Raw genomic sequence first — 17,863 nt, forward strand, 5'->3', positions numbered from 1 at the left:
CAGCTACAGACACCGGGCAGACTGTCCCTATCGGAGGGCATTAACCCCCTCACCCACCTCCTCCCAGTTACAGACACCGGGCAGCCTGTCCCTATCGGAGGAGATTAACCCTCTCGCCCACCTCCTCCCAGTTACAGACACTGGGCAGACTTTCGCTATCGGAGGGGATTAACCCTCTCACCCACCTCCTCCCAGTTACAGACACCAGGCAGACTGTCGGTATCGGAGGAGATTAACCCTCTCGCCCACCTTCTCCCAGTTACAGACACCGGGCAGCCTGTCCCTATCGGAGGGGATTAACCCTCTCGCCCACCTCTTCCCTGTTACAGACTCCGGGCAGCCTATCCCTATCGGAGGATTTAACCCTCTCACCCGCCTCCTCCCAGTTACAGGCACCGCGCAGACTGTCCCTATCGGAGGGGATTAACCCTCTCACCGACCTCCTCCCAGTTACAGACGCCGGGCAGCCTGTCCCTATCGGAGAGGATTAACCCTCTCACCCACCTCCTCCCAGTTACATACACTGCGCAGCCTATCCCTATCTGAGGGTATTAACCCCCTCACCCACCTCCTCCCAGTTACAGACAGCGGGCAGCCTGTCCCTATCGGAGGGGATTAACCCTCTCAGCCACCTCCTCCCAGTTACAGACACCGGGCAGTCTGTCCCTAACGGAGGGGATTAACCCTCTCACCCACCTCCTCCCAGGTACAGACACTGGGCAGACTGTCCCTAACGGAGGGGATTAACCCTCTCACCCACCTCCTCCCAGTTAAAGACATCGGGCAGCCTGTCCCTATCGGAGTGGATTAACCCTCTCACCCACCTCCTCCCAGTTACAGACACCAGGCAGCCTGTCCCTATCGGAGGGGATTAAACCTCTCACCCTCCTCCTCCCAGTTACAGACACCGGGCAGCCTGTCCCTATCGGAGGGGATTAACCCTCTCACCCACCTCCTCCCAGTTACAGACACCGGGCAGACTGTCCCTATCAGAGGGGATTAACCCTCTCACCCACCTCCTCCCAGCTACAGACACTGGGCAGACTGTCCCTTTCGGAGGGTTTAACCCTCTCACCCACCTCCTACCAGTTACACACACCGGGCAGCCTGTCCCTATCGGAGGGGATTAACCCTCTCACCCACCTCCTCCCAGTTACAGACACTGGGCAGCCTATCCCTAGCGGAGGGTATTAACGATCTCACCCACCTCCTCCCAGTTACAGACACCGGGCAGACTGTCCCTATCGGAGGGAATTAACCCTCTCACCCACCTCCTCCCAGTTACAGACACCGGGCAGACTGTCCCTATCGGAGGGAATTAACCCTCTCACCCACCTCCTCCCAGTTACAGACACCGGGCAGACTGTCCCTATCGGAGGGAATTAACCCTCTCACCCACCTCCTCCCAGTTACAGACACCGGGCAGCCTGTCCCTAGCGGAGGGTATTAACGATCTCACCCACCTCCTCCCAGTTAAAGACACCGGGCAGACTGTCCCTATCGGAGGGAATAAACCCTCTCACCCACCTCCTCCCAGTTACAGACACCAGGCAGCCTGACCGTATCGGAGGGGATTAACCCTCTCACCGACCTCCTCCCAGTTACAGACACCAGGCAGCCTGTCCGTATCGGAGGGGATTAACCTTCTCACCCACCTCCTGCCAGTTACAGACACTGGGCAGCCTGTCACTATCGGAGGGGATTAACCCTCTCACCCACCTCCTCCCAGTTACAGACACCGCGCAGACTGTCCCTATCGGAGGGGATTAACCCTCTCACCGACCTCCTCCCAGTTACAGACACCGGGCAGCCTGTTCCGATCGGAGAGGATTAAATCTCTCACCCTCCTCCTCCCAGTAACAGACACCGGGCAGCCTGTCCCTATCGGAGGGGATTAACCCTCTCACCCACCTCCTCCCAGTTACAGACACTGGGCAGCCTGTCCCTATCGGAGGGGATTAACCCTCTCACCCTCCTCCTCCCAGTAACAGACACCGGGCAGCCTGTCCCTATCGGAGAGGATTAACCCTCTCACACACCTCCTCCCTGTTACAGACACCGGGCAGACTGTCCCTATCGGTGGGGATTAACCCTCTCACCCATCTCCTCGCAGTCACAGACACCGGGCAGCCTGTCCCTATCGGAGGGGATTAACCCTCTCACCCACCTCCTCTCAGTTACAGACACGGGACAGCCTGTCCCTATCAGAGGGGATTAACCCTCTCACCCACCTGCTCCCAGTTACAGACACCGGGCAGACTGTCCCTATCGGAGGGGATTAACCCTCTAACCCACCTCCTCCCAGTTACAGACACCGCGCAGACTGTCCCTATCGGAGGGGATTAACACTCTCACCGACCTCCTCCCAGTTACAGACACCGGGCAGCCTGTCCCTATCGGAGAGGATTAACCCTCTCACCCACCTCCTCCCAGTTACAGACACTGGGCAGCCTATCCCTATCTGAGGGGATTAACCCCCTCACCCACCTCCTCCCAGTTACAGACAGCGGGCAGCCTGTCCCTATCGGAGGGGATTAACCATCTCAGCCACCTCCTCCCAGTTACAGACACCGGGCAGTCTGTCCCTATTGGAGGGGATTAACCCTCTCACCCACCTCCTCCCAGGTACAGACACTGGGCAGACTGTCCCTAACGGAGGGGATTAACCCTCTCACCCACCTCCTCCCAGTTACAGACACCGGGCAGCCTGTCCCTATCGGAGGGGATTAACCCTCTCACACACCTCCTCCCTGTTACAGACACCGGGCAGACTGTCCCTATCGGAGGGGATTAACCCTCTAACCCACCTCCTCCCAGTTACAGACACCGGGCAGTCTGTCCCTATCGGAGGGGATTAACCCTCTCACCCACCTCCTCCCAGTCACAGACTCCGGGCAGCCTATCCCTATCGGAGAGGATTAACCCTCTCACCCACCTCCTCCCAGTTACAGACACCGGGCAGCCTGTTCCCTGTCGGAGGGGATTAATCCTCTCACCCACCTCCTCCCAGATACCGACACCGGGCAGACTGTCCCTATCGGAGGGGATTAACCCTCTCACCTACCCCCTCCTCGTTACAGACACTGGGCAGGCTGTCGCTATCGGAGGGGATTAACCCTCTCACCCACCTCCTCCCAGCTACAGACACCGGGCAGACTGTCCCTATCGGAGGGCATTAACCCCCTCACCCACCTCCTCCCAGTTACAGACACCGGGCAGCCTGTCCCTATCGGAGGAGATTAACCCTCTCGCCCACCTCCTCCCAGTTACAGACACTGGGCAGACTTTCGCTATCGGAGGGGATTAACCCTCTCACCCACCTCCTCCCAGTTACAGACACCAGGCAGACTGTCGGTATCGGAGGAGATTAACCCTCTCGCCCACCTTCTCCCAGTTACAGACACCGGGCAGCCTGTCCCTATCGGAGGGGATTAACCCTCTCGCCCACCTCTTCCCTGTTACAGACTCCGGGCAGCCTATCCCTATCGGAGGATTTAACCCTCTCACCCGCCTCCTCCCAGTTACAGGCACCGCGCAGACTGTCCCTATCGGAGGGGATTAACCCTCTCACCGACCTCCTCCCAGTTACAGACGCCGGGCAGCCTGTCCCTATCGGAGAGGATTAACCCTCTCACCCACCTCCTCCCAGTTACATACACTGCGCAGCCTATCCCTATCTGAGGGTATTAACCCCCTCACCCACCTCCTCCCAGTTACAGACAGCGGGCAGCCTGTCCCTATCGGAGGGGATTAACCCTCTCAGCCACCTCCTCCCAGTTACAGACACCGGGCAGTCTGTCCCTAACGGAGGGGATTAACCCTCTCACCCACCTCCTCCCAGGTACAGACACTGGGCAGACTGTCCCTAACGGAGGGGATTAACCCTCTCACCCACCTCCTCCCAGTTAAAGACATCGGGCAGCCTGTCCCTATCGGAGTGGATTAACCCTCTCACCCACCTCCTCCCAGTTACAGACACCAGGCAGCCTGTCCCTATCGGAGGGGATTAAACCTCTCACCCTCCTCCTCCCAGTTACAGACACCGGGCAGCCTGTCCCTATCGGAGGGGATTAACCCTCTCACCCACCTCCTCCCAGTTACAGACACCGGGCAGACTGTCCCTATCAGAGGGGATTAACCCTCTCACCCACCTCCTCCCAGCTACAGACACTGGGCAGACTGTCCCTTTCGGAGGGTTTAACCCTCTCACCCACCTCCTACCAGTTACACACACCGGGCAGCCTGTCCCTATCGGAGGGGATTAACCCTCTCACCCACCTCCTCCCAGTTACAGACACTGGGCAGCCTATCCCTAGCGGAGGGTATTAACGATCTCACCCACCTCCTCCCAGTTACAGACACCGGGCAGACTGTCCCTATCGGAGGGAATTAACCCTCTCACCCACCTCCTCCCAGTTACAGACACTGGGCAGCCTATCCCTAGCGGAGGGTATTAACGATCTCACCCACCTCCTCCCAGTTAAAGACACCGGGCAGACTGTCCCTATCGGAGGGAATAAACCCTCTCACCCACCTCCTCCCAGTTACAGACACCAGGCAGCCTGACCGTATCGGAGGGGATTAACCCTCTCACCGACCTCCTCCCAGTTACAGACACCAGGCAGCCTGTCCGTATCGGAGGGGATTAACCTTCTCACCCACCTCCTCCCAGTTACAGACACTGGGCAGCCTGTCACTATCGGAGGGGATTAACCCTCTCACCCACCTCCTCCCAGTTACAGACACCGCGCAGACTGTCCCTATCGGAGGGGATTAACCCTCTCACCGACCTCCTCCCAGTTACAGACACCGGGCAGCCTGTTCCGATCGGAGAGGATTAAATCTCTCACCCTCCTCCTCCCAGTAACAGACACCGGGCAGCCTGTCCCTATCGGAGGGGATTAACCCTCTCACCCACCTCCTCCCAGTTACAGACACTGGGCAGCCTGTCCCTATCGGAGGGGATTAACCCTCTCACCCTCCTCCTCCCAGTAACAGACACCGGGCAGCCTGTCCCTATCGGAGAGGATTAACCCTCTCACACACCTCCTCCCTGTTACAGACACCGGGCAGACTGTCCCTATCGGTGGGGATTAACCCTCTCACCCATCTCCTCGCAGTCACAGACACCGGGCAGCCTGTCCCTATCGGAGGGGATTAACCCTCTCACCCACCTCCTCTCAGTTACAGACACGGGACAGCCTGTCCCTATCAGAGGGGATTAACCCTCTCACCCACCTGCTCCCAGTTACAGACACCGGGCAGACTGTCCCTATCGGAGGGGATTAACCCTCTAACCCACCTCCTCCCAGTTACAGACACCGCGCAGACTGTCCCTATCGGAGGGGATTAACACTCTCACCGACCTCCTCCCAGTTACAGACACCGGGCAGCCTGTCCCTATCGGAGAGGATTAACCCTCTCACCCACCTCCTCCCAGTTACAGACACTGGGCAGCCTATCCCTATCTGAGGGGATTAACCCCCTCACCCACCTCCTCCCAGTTACAGACAGCGGGCAGCCTGTCCCTATCGGAGGGGATTAACCATCTCAGCCACCTCCTCCCAGTTACAGACACCGGGCAGTCTGTCCCTATTGGAGGGGATTAACCCTCTCACCCACCTCCTCCCAGGTACAGACACTGGGCAGACTGTCCCTAACGGAGGGGATTAACCCTCTCACCCACCTCCTCCCAGTTACAGACACCGGGCAGCCTGTCCCTATCGGAGGGGATTAACCCTCTCACACACCTCCTCCCTGTTACAGACACCGGGCAGACTGTCCCTATCGGTGGGGATTAACCCTCTCACCCATCTCCTCCCAGTTACAGACACCGGGCAGACTGTCCCTATCGGAGGGAATTAACCCTCTCACCCACCTCCTCCCAGTTACAGACACCAGGCAGACTGTCGGTATCGGAGGAGATTAACCCTCTCGCCTACCTTCTCCCAGTTACAGACACCGGGCAGCCTGTCCCTATCGGAGGGGATTAACCCTCTCGCCCACCTCTTCCCTGTTACAGACTCCGGGCAGCCTATCCCTATCGGAGGAGGTTAACCCTCTCACCCGCCTCCTCCCAGTTACAGACACCGGGCAGTCTGTCCCTATCGGAGGGGATTAACCCTCTCACCCACCTCCTCCCAGTTACAGACACAGGGCAGACTGTCCCTATCGGAGTGGATTAACCCTCTCACCCACTTCCTCCCAGTTACAGAATCTGGGCAGATTGTCCCTATCGGAGGGGATTAACCCTCTCACCCACCTCCTCCCAGTTACAGACACTGGGCAGCCTATTACTATCGGAGGGGATTAACCCCCTCACCCACCTCCTCCCAGTTACAGACACCGGGCAAAATGTCCCTATCGGAGGGGATTAACCCTCTCACCCACCTCCCCCCAGTTACAGACACCGGGCAGACTATCCCTATCGGAGGGGATTAACCCTCTCACCCACCTCCTTCCAGTTACAGACACCGGGCAGACTGTCCCTATCGGAGGGGATTAACCATCTCACCCACCTCCTCCCAGTTACAGACACCGGGCAGACTGTCCCTATCGGAGGGGATTAACCCTCTCACCCACCTCCTCCCAGTTACAGACAGCGGGCAGCCTGTCCCTATCGGAGGGGATTAACCCTCTCACCCACCTCCTCCCAGTTACAGACACCGGGCAGTCTGTCCCTATCGGAGGAGTTTAACCCTCTCACCCACCTCCTCCCAGGTACAGACACTGGGCAGACTGTCCCTAACGGAGGGGATTAACCCTCTCACCCACCTCCTCCCAGTTACAGACACTGGACAGTCTGTCCCTATCGGAGGGGATTAACCCTCTCACCCACCTCCTCCCAGTTGCAGACACTGGACAGTCTGTCCCTATCGGAGGGGATTAACCCTCTCACCCACCTTCTCCCAGTTACAGACACCGGGCAATCTGTCCCTATCGGAGGGGATTAACCCTCTCACCCACCTCCTCCCAGTTACAGACACCGGGCAGACTGTCCCTATCGGAGGGGATTAACCCTCTCACCCACCTCCTCCCAATTACAGACACCGGGCAGCCTGACCCTATCGGAGAGGGTTAACCCTCTCACCCACCTCCTCCCAGTTACAGACACCGGGCAGACTGTCCCTATCGGAGGGGCTTAACACTCTCGCCCACCTCTTCCCTGTTACAGACTCCGGGCAGCCTATCCCTATCGGAGAGGATTAATCCTCTCACCCACCTCCTCCCAGTTACAGACACCGGGCAGCCTGTTCCCTGTCGGAGGGGATTAATCCTCTCACCCACCTCCTCCCAGTTACAGACACTGGGCAGGCTGTCGCTATCGGAGGGGATTAACCCTCTCACCCACCTCCTCCCAGTTACAGACACCGGGGAGACTGTCCCTAGCGGAGGGCATTAACCCCCCTCACCCACCTCCTCCCAGTTACAGACACCGGGCAGCCTGTCCCTATCGGAGGAGATGAACCCTCTCGCCCACCTCCTCCCAGTTACAGACACTGGGCAGCCTGTCTCTATCGGAGGGGATTAACCCTCTCACCCACCTCCTCCCAGTTACAGACTCCGGGCAGCCTATCCCTATCGGAGGAGGTTTACCCTCTCACCCGCCTCCTCCCAGTTACAGACACCGGGCAGTCTGTCCCTATCGGAAGGGATTAACCCTCTCACCCACCTCCTCCCAGTTACAGACACCGGGCAGACTGTCCCTATCGGAGGGCATTAACCCCCTCACCCACCTCCTCCCAGTTACAGACACCGGGCAGCCTGTCCCTATCGGAGGAGATTAACCCTCTCGCCCACCTCCTCCCAGTTACAGACACTGGGCAGACTGTCGCTATCGGAGGTGATTAACCCTCTCACCCACCTCCTCCCAGTTCCAGGCACCGGGCAGCCTGTCCCTATCGGAGGGGATTAACCCTCTCACTCACCTCCTCCCATGTACAGACACCGGGCAGTCTGTCCCTATCGCAGGGGATTAACCCTCTCACCCACCTCCTCCCAGTCACAGACTCCGGGCAGCCTATCCCTATCGGAGAGGATTAACCCTCTCACCCACCTCCTCCCAGTTACAGACACCGGGCAGCCTGTTCCCTGTCGGAGGGGATTAATCCTCTCACCCACCTCCTCCCAGATACCGACACCGGGCAGACTGTCCCTATCGGAGGGGATTAACCCTCTCACCTACCCCCTCCTCGTTACAGACACTGGGCAGGCTGTCGCTATCGGAGGGGATTAACCCTCTCACCCACCTCCTCCCAGCTACAGACACCGGGCAGACTGTCCCTATCGGAGGGCATTAACCCCCTCACCCACCTCCTCCCAGTTACAGACACCGGGCAGCCTGTCCCTATCGGAGGAGATTAACCCTCTCGCCCACCTCCTCCCAGTTACAGACACTGGGCAGACTTTCGCTATCGGAGGGGATTAACCCTCTCACCCACCTCCTCCCAGTTACAGACACCAGGCAGACTGTCGGTATCGGAGGAGATTAACCCTCTCGCCCACCTTCTCCCAGTTACAGACACCGGGCAGCCTGTCCCTATCGGAGGGGATTAACCCTCTCGCCCACCTCTTCCCTGTTACAGACTCCGGGCAGCCTATCCCTATCGGAGGTTTTAACCCTCTCACCCGCCTCCTCCCAGTTACAGACACCGGGCAGTCTGTCCCTATCGGAAGGGATTAATCCTCTCACCCACCTCCACCCTGTTACAGACACCGGGCAGGCTGTCCCCTATCGGAGGGGATTAACCCTCTCACCCACCTCCTCCCAGTTACAGACACAGGGCAGACTGTCCCTATCGGAGTGGATTAACCCTCTCACCCACCTCCTCCCAGTTACAGAATCTGGGCAGATTGTCCCTATCAGAGGGGATTAACCCTCTCACCCACCTCCTCCCAGTTACAGACACTGGGCAGCCTATTACTATCGGAGGGGATTAACCCCCTCACCCACCTCCTCCCAGTTACAGACACCGGGCAATCTGTCCCTATCGGAGGGGATTTACCCTCTCACCCACCTCCCCCCAGTTACTGACACCGGGCAGACTGTCCCTACCAGAGGGGATTAACCGTCTCGCCCACCTCCTCCCAGTTACAGACACTGTGCAGACTGTCCCTATCGGAGGGGATTAACCCTCTCACCCACCTCCCCCCAGTTACAGACACCGGGCAGACTGTCCCTATCGGAGGGGATTAACCGTCTCACCCACCTCCTCCCAGTTACAGACACCGGGCAGACTGTCCCTATCGGAGAGGATTAACCCTCTCACCCACCTCCTCCCAGTTACAGACAGCGGGCAGCCTGTCCCTATCGGAGGGGATTAACCCTCTCACCCACCTCCTCACAGTTACAGACACCGGGCAGCCTGTCCCTATCGGAGGGGATTAACCCTCTCACCCACCTCCTCTCAGTTACAGACACCGGGCAGTCTGTCCCTATCGGAGGGGATTAACCCTCTCACCCACCTCCTCCCAGGTACAGACACTGGGCAGACTGTCCCTAACGGAGGGGATTAACCCTCTCACCCACCTCCTCCCAGATACAGACACTGGGCAGCCTGTCCCTATCGGAGGGGATTAACCCTCTCACCCACCTCCTCCCAGTTGCAGACACTGGACAGTCTGTCCCTATCGGAGGGGATTAACCCTCTCACCCACCTTCTCCCAGTTACAGACACCGGGCAGACTGTCCCTATCGGAGGGGATTAACCCTCTCACCCACCTCCTCCCAGTTACAGACACCGGGCAGCCTGTCCCAATCAGAGAGGATTAACCCTCTCACCCACCTCCTCCCAGTTACAGACACCGGGCAATCTGTCCGTATCGGAGGAGTTTAACCCTCTCGCCCACCTTCTCCCAGTTACAGACACCGGGCAGCCTGTCCCTATCAGAGGGGATTAACCCTCTCGCCCACCTCTTCCCCGTTACAGACCCCGGGCAGCCTATCCCTATCGGAGAGGATTAATCCTCTCATCCACCTCCTCCCGGTTACAGACACCGGGCAGCCTGTTCCCTGTCGGAGGGGATTAACCCTTTCACCCACCCCCTCCTAGTTACAGACACTGGGCAGGCTGTCGCTATTGGAGGGGATTAACCCTCTCACCCACCTCCTCCCAGTTACAGACACCGGGCAGACTGTCCCTATCGGAGGGCATTAACCCCCCTCACCCACCTCCTCCCAGTTACAGACACCGGGCAGCCTGTCCCTATCGGAGGAGATTAACCGTCTCGCCCACCTCCTCCCAGTTACAGACACTGGGCAGACTGTCGCTATCGGAGGGGATTAACCATCTCACCCACCTGCTCCCAGTTACAGACACCAGGCAGACTGTCCGTATCGGAGGAGATTAACCCTCTCGCCCACCTCGTCCCAGTTACAGACACCGGGCAGCCTGTCCCTATCGGAGGGGATTAACCCTCTCGCCCACCTCTTCCCTGTTACAGACTCCGGGCAGGCTATCCCTATCGGAGGAGGTTAACCCTCTCACCCGCCTCCTCCCAGTTACAGACACCGGGCAGTCTGTCCCTATCGGAAGGGATTAACCCTCTCACCCACCTCCTCCCAGTTACAGACACCGGGCAGGCTGTCCCCTATCGGAGGGGATTAACCCTCTCACCCACCTCCTCCCAGTTACAGACACAGGGCAGACTGTCCCTATCGGAGTGGATTAACCCTCTCACCCACCTCTTCCCAGTTACAGAATCTGGGCAGATTGTCCCTATCGGAGGGGATTAACCCTCTCACCCACCTCCTCCCAGTTACAGACACTGGGCAGCCTATTACTATCGGAGGGGATTAACCCCCTCACCCACCTCCTCCCAGTTACAGACACCGGGCAATCTGTCCCTATCGGAGGGGATTAACCCTCTCACCCACCTCCCCCCAGTTACAGACACCGGGCAGACTGTCCCTATCGGAGGGGATTAACCCTCTCACCCACCTCCTCCCAGTTACAGACACCGGGCAGACTGTCCTTATCGGAGGGGATTAACCCTCTCACCCACCTCCTCCCAGTTACAGACAGCGGGCAGCCTGTCCCTATCGGAGGGGATTAACCCTCTCACCCACCTTCTCCCAGTTACAGACACCGGGCAGCCTGTCCCTATCGGAGGGGATTAACCCTCTCACCCACCTCCTCCCAGTTACAGACACCGGGCAGTCTGTCCCTATCGGAGTGGATTAACCCTCTCACCCACCTCCTCCCAGGTACAGACACTGGGCAGACTGTCCCTAACGGAGGGGATTAACCCTCTCACCCACCTCCTCCCAGTTACAGACACTGGACAGTCTCTCCCTATCGGAGGGGATTAACCCTCTCACCCACATCCTCCCAGTTGCAGACACTGGACAGTCTGTCCCTATCGGAGGGGATTAACCCTCTCACCCACCTTCTCCCAGTTACAGACACCGGGCAATCTGTCCCTATCGGAGGGGATTAACCCTCTCACCCACCTCATCCCAGTTACAGACACCGGGCAGACTGTCCCTATCGGAGGGGATTAACCCTCTCACCCACCTCCTCCCAGTTACAGACACCGGGCAGCCTGTCCGTATCGGAGAGGATTAACCCTCTCACCCACCTCCTCCCAGTTACAGACACCGGGCAATCTGTCCCTATCGACGAGGATTAACCCTCTCACCCACCTCCTCCCAGTTACAGACACTGGGCAGACTGTCCCTATCGGAGGGGTTTAACCCTTTCACCCACCTCCTCCCAGTTACGGACACCGGGCAGTCTGTCCATATCGGAGGGGATTAACCCTCTCACCCTCCTGCTCCCTGTTACAGACTCCGGGCAGCCTATCCCTATCGGAGGAGGTTAACCCTCTCACCCGCCTCCTCCCAGTTACAGACACCGGGCAGTCTGTCCCTATCGGAAGGGATTAACCCTCTCACCCACCTCCTCCCAGTTACAGACACCGGGCAGGCTGTACCCTATCGGAGGGGATTAACCCTCTCACCCATCTCCTCCCAGTTGCAGACACAGGGCAGACTGTCCCTATCGGAGTGGATTAACCCTCTCACCCACCTCCTCCCAGTTACAGAATCTGGGCAGATTGTCCCTATCGGAGGGGATTAACCCTCTCACCCACCTCCTCCCAGTTACAGACACTGGGCAGCCTATTACTATCGGAGGGGATTAACCCCCTCACCCACCTCCTCCCAGTTACAGACACCGGGCAGACTGTCCCTATCGGAGGGGATTAACCCTCTAACCCACCTCCTCCCAGTTACAGACACCGCGCAGACTGTCCCTATCGGAGGGGATTAACACTCTCACCGACCTCCTCCCAGTTACAGACACCGGGCAGCCTGTCCCTATCGGAGAGGATTAACCCTCTCACCCACCTCCTCCCAGTTACAGACACTGGGCAGCCTATCCCTATCTGAGGGGATTAACCCCCTCACCCACCTCCTCCCAGTTACAGACAGCGGGCAGCCTGTCCCTATCGGAGGGGATTAACCCTCTCAGCCACCTCCTCCCAGTTACAGACACCGGGCAGTCTGTCCCTGTTGGAGGGGATTAACCCTCTCACCCACCTCCTCCCAGGTGCAGACACTGGGCAGACTGTCCCTAACGGAGGGGATTAACCCTCTCACCCACCTCCTCCCAGTTACAGACACCGGGCAGCCTGTCCCTATCGGAGGGGATTAACCCTCTCACACACCTCCTCCCTGTTACAGACACCGGGCAGACTGTCCCTATCGGTGGGGATTAACCCTCTCACCCATCTCCTCCCAGTTACAGACACCGGGCAGACTGTCCCTATCGGAGGGAATTAACCCTCTCACCCACCTCCTCCCAGTCACAGACTCCGGGCAGCCTATCCCTATCGGAGAGGATTAACCCTCTCACCCACCTCCTCCCAGTTACAGACACCGGGCAGCCTGTTCCCTGTCGGAGGGGATTAATCCTCTCACCCACCTCCTCCCAGATACCGACACCGGGCAGACTGTCCCTATCGGAGGGGATTAACCCTCTCACCTACCCCCTCCTCGTTACAGACACTGGGCAGGCTGTCGCTATCGGAGGGGATTAACCCTCTCACCCACCTCCTCCCAGCTACAGACACCGGGCAGACTGTCCCTATCGGAGGGCATTAACCCCCTCACCCACCTCCTCCCAGTTACAGACACCGGGCAGCCTGTCCCTATCGGAGGAGATTAACCCTCTCGCCCACCTCCTCCCAGTTACAGACACTGGGCAGACTTTCGCTATCGGAGGGGATTAACCCTCTCACCCACCTCCTCCCAGTTACAGACACCAGGCAGACTGTCGGTATCGGAGGAGATTAACCCTCTCGCCCACCTTCTCCCAGTTACAGACACCGGGCAGCCTGTCCCTATCGGAGGGGATTAACCCTCTCGCCCACCTCTTCCCTGTTACAGACTCCGGGCAGCCTATCCCTATCGGAGGTTTTAACCTCTCACCCGCCTCCTCCCAGTTACAGACACCGGGCAGTCTGTCCCTATCGGAAGGGATTAATCCTCTCACCCACCTCCACCCTGTTACAGACACCGGGCAGGCTGTCCCCTAACGGAGGGGATTAACCCTCTCACCCACCTCCTCCCAGTTACAGACACAGGGCAGACTGTCCCTATCGGAGTGGATTAACCCTCTCACCCACCTCCTCCCAGTTACAGAATCTGGGCAGATTGTCCCTATCAGAGGGGATTAACCCTCTCACCCACCTCCTCCCAGTTACAGAATCTGGGCAGATTGTCCCTATCAGAGGGGATTAACCCTCTCACCCACCTCCTCCCAGTTACAGACACCGGGCAATCTGTCCCTATCGGAGGGGATTTACCCTCTCACCCACCTCCCCCCAGTTACTGACACCGGGCAGACTGTCCCTATCGGAGGGGATTAACCCTCTCACCCACCTCCTCCCAGTTACAGACACTGTGCAGACTGTCCCTATCGGAGGGGATTAACCCTCTCACCCACCTCCCCCCAGTTACAGACACCGGGCAGACTGTCCCTATCGGAGGGGATTAACCCTCTCACCCACCTCCTCCCAGTTACAGACACTGGGCAGACTGTCCCTATCGGAGGGGATCAACCCTCTCACCCACCTCCTCCCAGTTACAGACACCGGGCAGACTGTCCCTATCGGAGGGGATTAACCCTCTCACCCACCTCCTCCCAGTTACAGACAGCGGGCAGCCTGTCCCTATCGGAGGGGATTAACCCTCTCACCCACCTCCTCCCAGTTACAGACACCGGGCAGCCTGTCCCTATCGGAGGGGATTAACCCTCTCACCCACCTCCTCTCAGTTACAGACACCGGGCAGTCTGTCCCTATCGGAGGGGATTAACCCTCTCACCCACCTCCTCCCAGATACAGACACTGGGCAGCCTGTCCCTATCGGAGGGGATTAACCCTCTCACCCACCTCCTCCCAGTTGCAGACACTGGACAGTCTGTCCCTATCGGAGGGGATTAACCCTCTCACCCACCTTCTCCCAGTTACAGACACCGGGCAATCTGTCCCTATCGGAGGGGATTAACCCTCTCACCCCCCTCCTCCCAGTTACAGACACCGGGCAGACTGTCCCTATCGGAGGGGATTAACCCTCTCACCCACCTCCTCCCAGTTACAGACACCGGGCAGCCTGTCCCAATCGGAGAGGATTAACCCTCTCACCCACCTCCTCCCAGTTACAGACACCGGGCAATCTGTCCGTATCGGAGGAGTTTAACCCTCTCGCCCACCTTCTCCCAGTTACAGACACCGGGCAGCCTGTCCCTATCGGAGGGGATTAACCCTCTCGCCCACCTCTTCCCCGTTACAGACTCCGGGCAGCCTATCCCTATCGGAGAGGATTAATCCTCTCATCCACCTCCTCCCGGTTACAGACACCGGGCAGCCTGTTCCCTGTCGGAGGGGATTAACCCGCTCACCCACCCCCTCCTAGTTACAGACACTGGGCAGGCTGTCGCTATTGGAGGGGATTAACCCTCTCACCCACCTCCTCCCAGTTACAGACACCGGGCAGACTGTCCCTATCGGAGGGCATTAACCCCCTCATCCACCTCCTCCCAGTTACAGACACCGGGCAGCCTGTCCCTATCGGAGGAGATTAACCCTCTCGCCCACCTCCTCCCAGTTACAGACACTGGGCAGACTGTCGCTATCGGAGGGGATTAACCCTCTCACCCACCTGCTCCCAGTTACAGACACCAGGCAGACTGTCCGTATCGGAGGAGATTAACCCTCTCGCCCACCTCGTCCCAGTTACAGACACCGGGCAGCCTGTCCCTATCGGAGGGGATTAACCCTCTCGCCCACCTCTTCCCTGTTACAGACTCCGGGCAGGCTATCCCTATCGGAGGAGGTTAACCCTCTCACCCGCCTCCTCCCAGTTACAGACACCGGGCAGTCTGTCCCTATCGGAAGGGATTAACCCTCTCACCCACCTCCTCCCAGTTACAGACACCGGGCAGGCTGTCCCCTATCGGAGGGGATTAACCCTCTCACCCACCTCCTCCCAGTTACAGACACAGGGCAGACTGTCCCTATCGGAGTGGATTAACCCTCTCACCCACCTCTTCCCAGTTACAGAATCTGGGCAGATTGTCCCTATCGGAGGGGATTAACCCTCTCACCCACCTCCTCCCAGTTACAGACACTGGGCAGCCTATTACTATCGGAGGGGATTAACCCCCTCACCCACCTCCTCCCAGTTACAGACACCGGGCAATCTGTCCCTATCGGAGGGGATTAACCCTCTCACCCACCTCCTCCCAGTTACAGACACCGGGCAGACTGTCCTTATCGGAGGGGATTAACCCTCTCACCCACCTCCTCCCAGTTACAGACAGCGGGCAGCCTGTCCCTATCGGAGGGGATTAACCCTCTCACCCACCTCCTCCCAGTTACAGACACCGGGCAGCCTGTCCCTATCGGAGGGGATTAACCCTCTCACCCACCTCCTCCCAGTTACAGACACCGGGCAGTCTGTCCCTATCGGAGGGGATTAACCCTCTCACCCACCTCCTCCCAGGTACAGACACTGGGCAGACTGTCCCTAACGGAGGGGATTAACCCTCTCACCCACCTCCTCCCAGTTACAGACACTGGACAGTCTCTCCCTATCGGAGGGGATTAACCCTCTCACCCACATCCTCCCAGTTGCAGACACTGGACAGTCTGTCCCTATCGGAGGGGATTAACCCTCTCACCCACCTTCTCCCAGTTACAGACACCGGGCAATCTGTCCCTATCGGAGGGGATTAACCCTCTCACCCACCTCATCCCAGTTACAGACACCGGGCAGACTGTCCCTATCGGAGGGGATTAACCCTCTCACCCACCTCCTCCCAGTTACAGACACCGGGCAGCCTGTCCGTATCGGAGAGGATTAACCCTCTCACCCACCTCCTCCCAGTTACAGACACCGGGCAATCTGTCCCTATCGACGAGGCTTAACCCTCTCACCCACCTCCTCCCAGTTACAGACACTGGGCAGACTGTCCCTATCGGAGGGGTTTAACCCTTTCACCCACCTCCTCCCAGTTACGGACACCGGGCAGTCTGTCCATATCGGAGGGGATTAACCCTCTCACCCACCTCCTCCCAGTTACAGACACTGGGCAGACTGTCCCTATCGGAGGGGATTAACCCTCTCACCCTCCTGCTCCCCGTTACAGACACCGGGCAGACTGTCCCTATTGGAGGGGATTAACCCTCTAACCCACCTCCTCCCAGTTACAGACACCGGGCAGCCTGTCCCTATCGGAGGGGATTAACCCTCTCGCCCACCTCTTCCCTGTTACAGACACCGGGCAGTCTGTCCCTATCGGAAGGGATTAACCCTCTCACCCACCTCCTCCCAGTTACAGACACCGGGCAGGCTGTACCCTATCGGAGGGGATTAACCCTCTCACCCATCTCCTCCCAGTTGCAGACACAGGGCAGACTGTCCCTATCGGAGTGGATTAACCCTCTCACCCACCTCCTCCCAGTTACAGAATCTGGGCAGATTGTCCCTATCGGAGGGGATTAACCCTCTCACCCACCTCCTCCCAGTTACAGACACTGGGCAGCCTATTACAATCGGAGGGGATTAACCCCCTCACCCACCTCCTCCCAGTTACTGACACCGGGCAGACTGTCCCTATCGGAGGGGATTAACCCTCTAACCCACCTCCTCCCAGTTACAGACACCGCGCAGACTGTCCCTATCGGAGGGGATTAACACTCTCACCGACCTCCTCCCAGTTACAGACACCGGGCAGCCTGTCCCTATCGGAGAGGATTAACCCTCTCACCCACCTCCTCCCAGTTACAGACACCGGGCAGCCTGTCTCTATCGGAGAGGATTAACCCTCTCACCCACCTCCTCCCAGTTACAGACACCGGGCAGCCTGTCCCTATCGGAGAGGATTAACCCTCTCACCCACCTCCTCCCAGTTACAGACACCGGGCAGCCTATCCCTATCTGAGGGGATTAACCCCCTCACCCACCTCCTCCCAGTTACAGACAGCGGGCAGCCTGTCCCTATCGGAGGGGATTAACCCTCTCACCCACCTCCTCCCAGTTACAGACACCGGGCAGTCTGTCCCTATTGGAGGGGATTAACCCTCTCACCCACCTCCTCCCAGGTGCAGACACTGGGCAGACTGTCCCTAACGGAGGGGATTAACCCTCTCACCCACCTCCTCCCAGTTACAGACACCGGGCAGCCTGTCCCTATCGGAGGGGATTAACCCTCTCACACACCTCCTCCCTGTTACAGACACCGGGCAGACTGTCCCTATCGGTGGGGATTAACCCTCTCACCCGTCTCCTCCCAGTTACAGACACCGGGCAGACTGTCCCTATCGGAGGGAATTAACCCTCTCACCCACCTCCTCC

Source organism: Somniosus microcephalus, unplaced genomic scaffold (genome assembly GCF_052327205.1).
Source record: "Somniosus microcephalus isolate GS21.2 unplaced genomic scaffold, FLI_Smic_1.0 unresolved_chr3, whole genome shotgun sequence".
In the NCBI taxonomy this organism is placed as follows: Eukaryota; Metazoa; Chordata; class Chondrichthyes; order Squaliformes; family Somniosidae; genus Somniosus; species Somniosus microcephalus.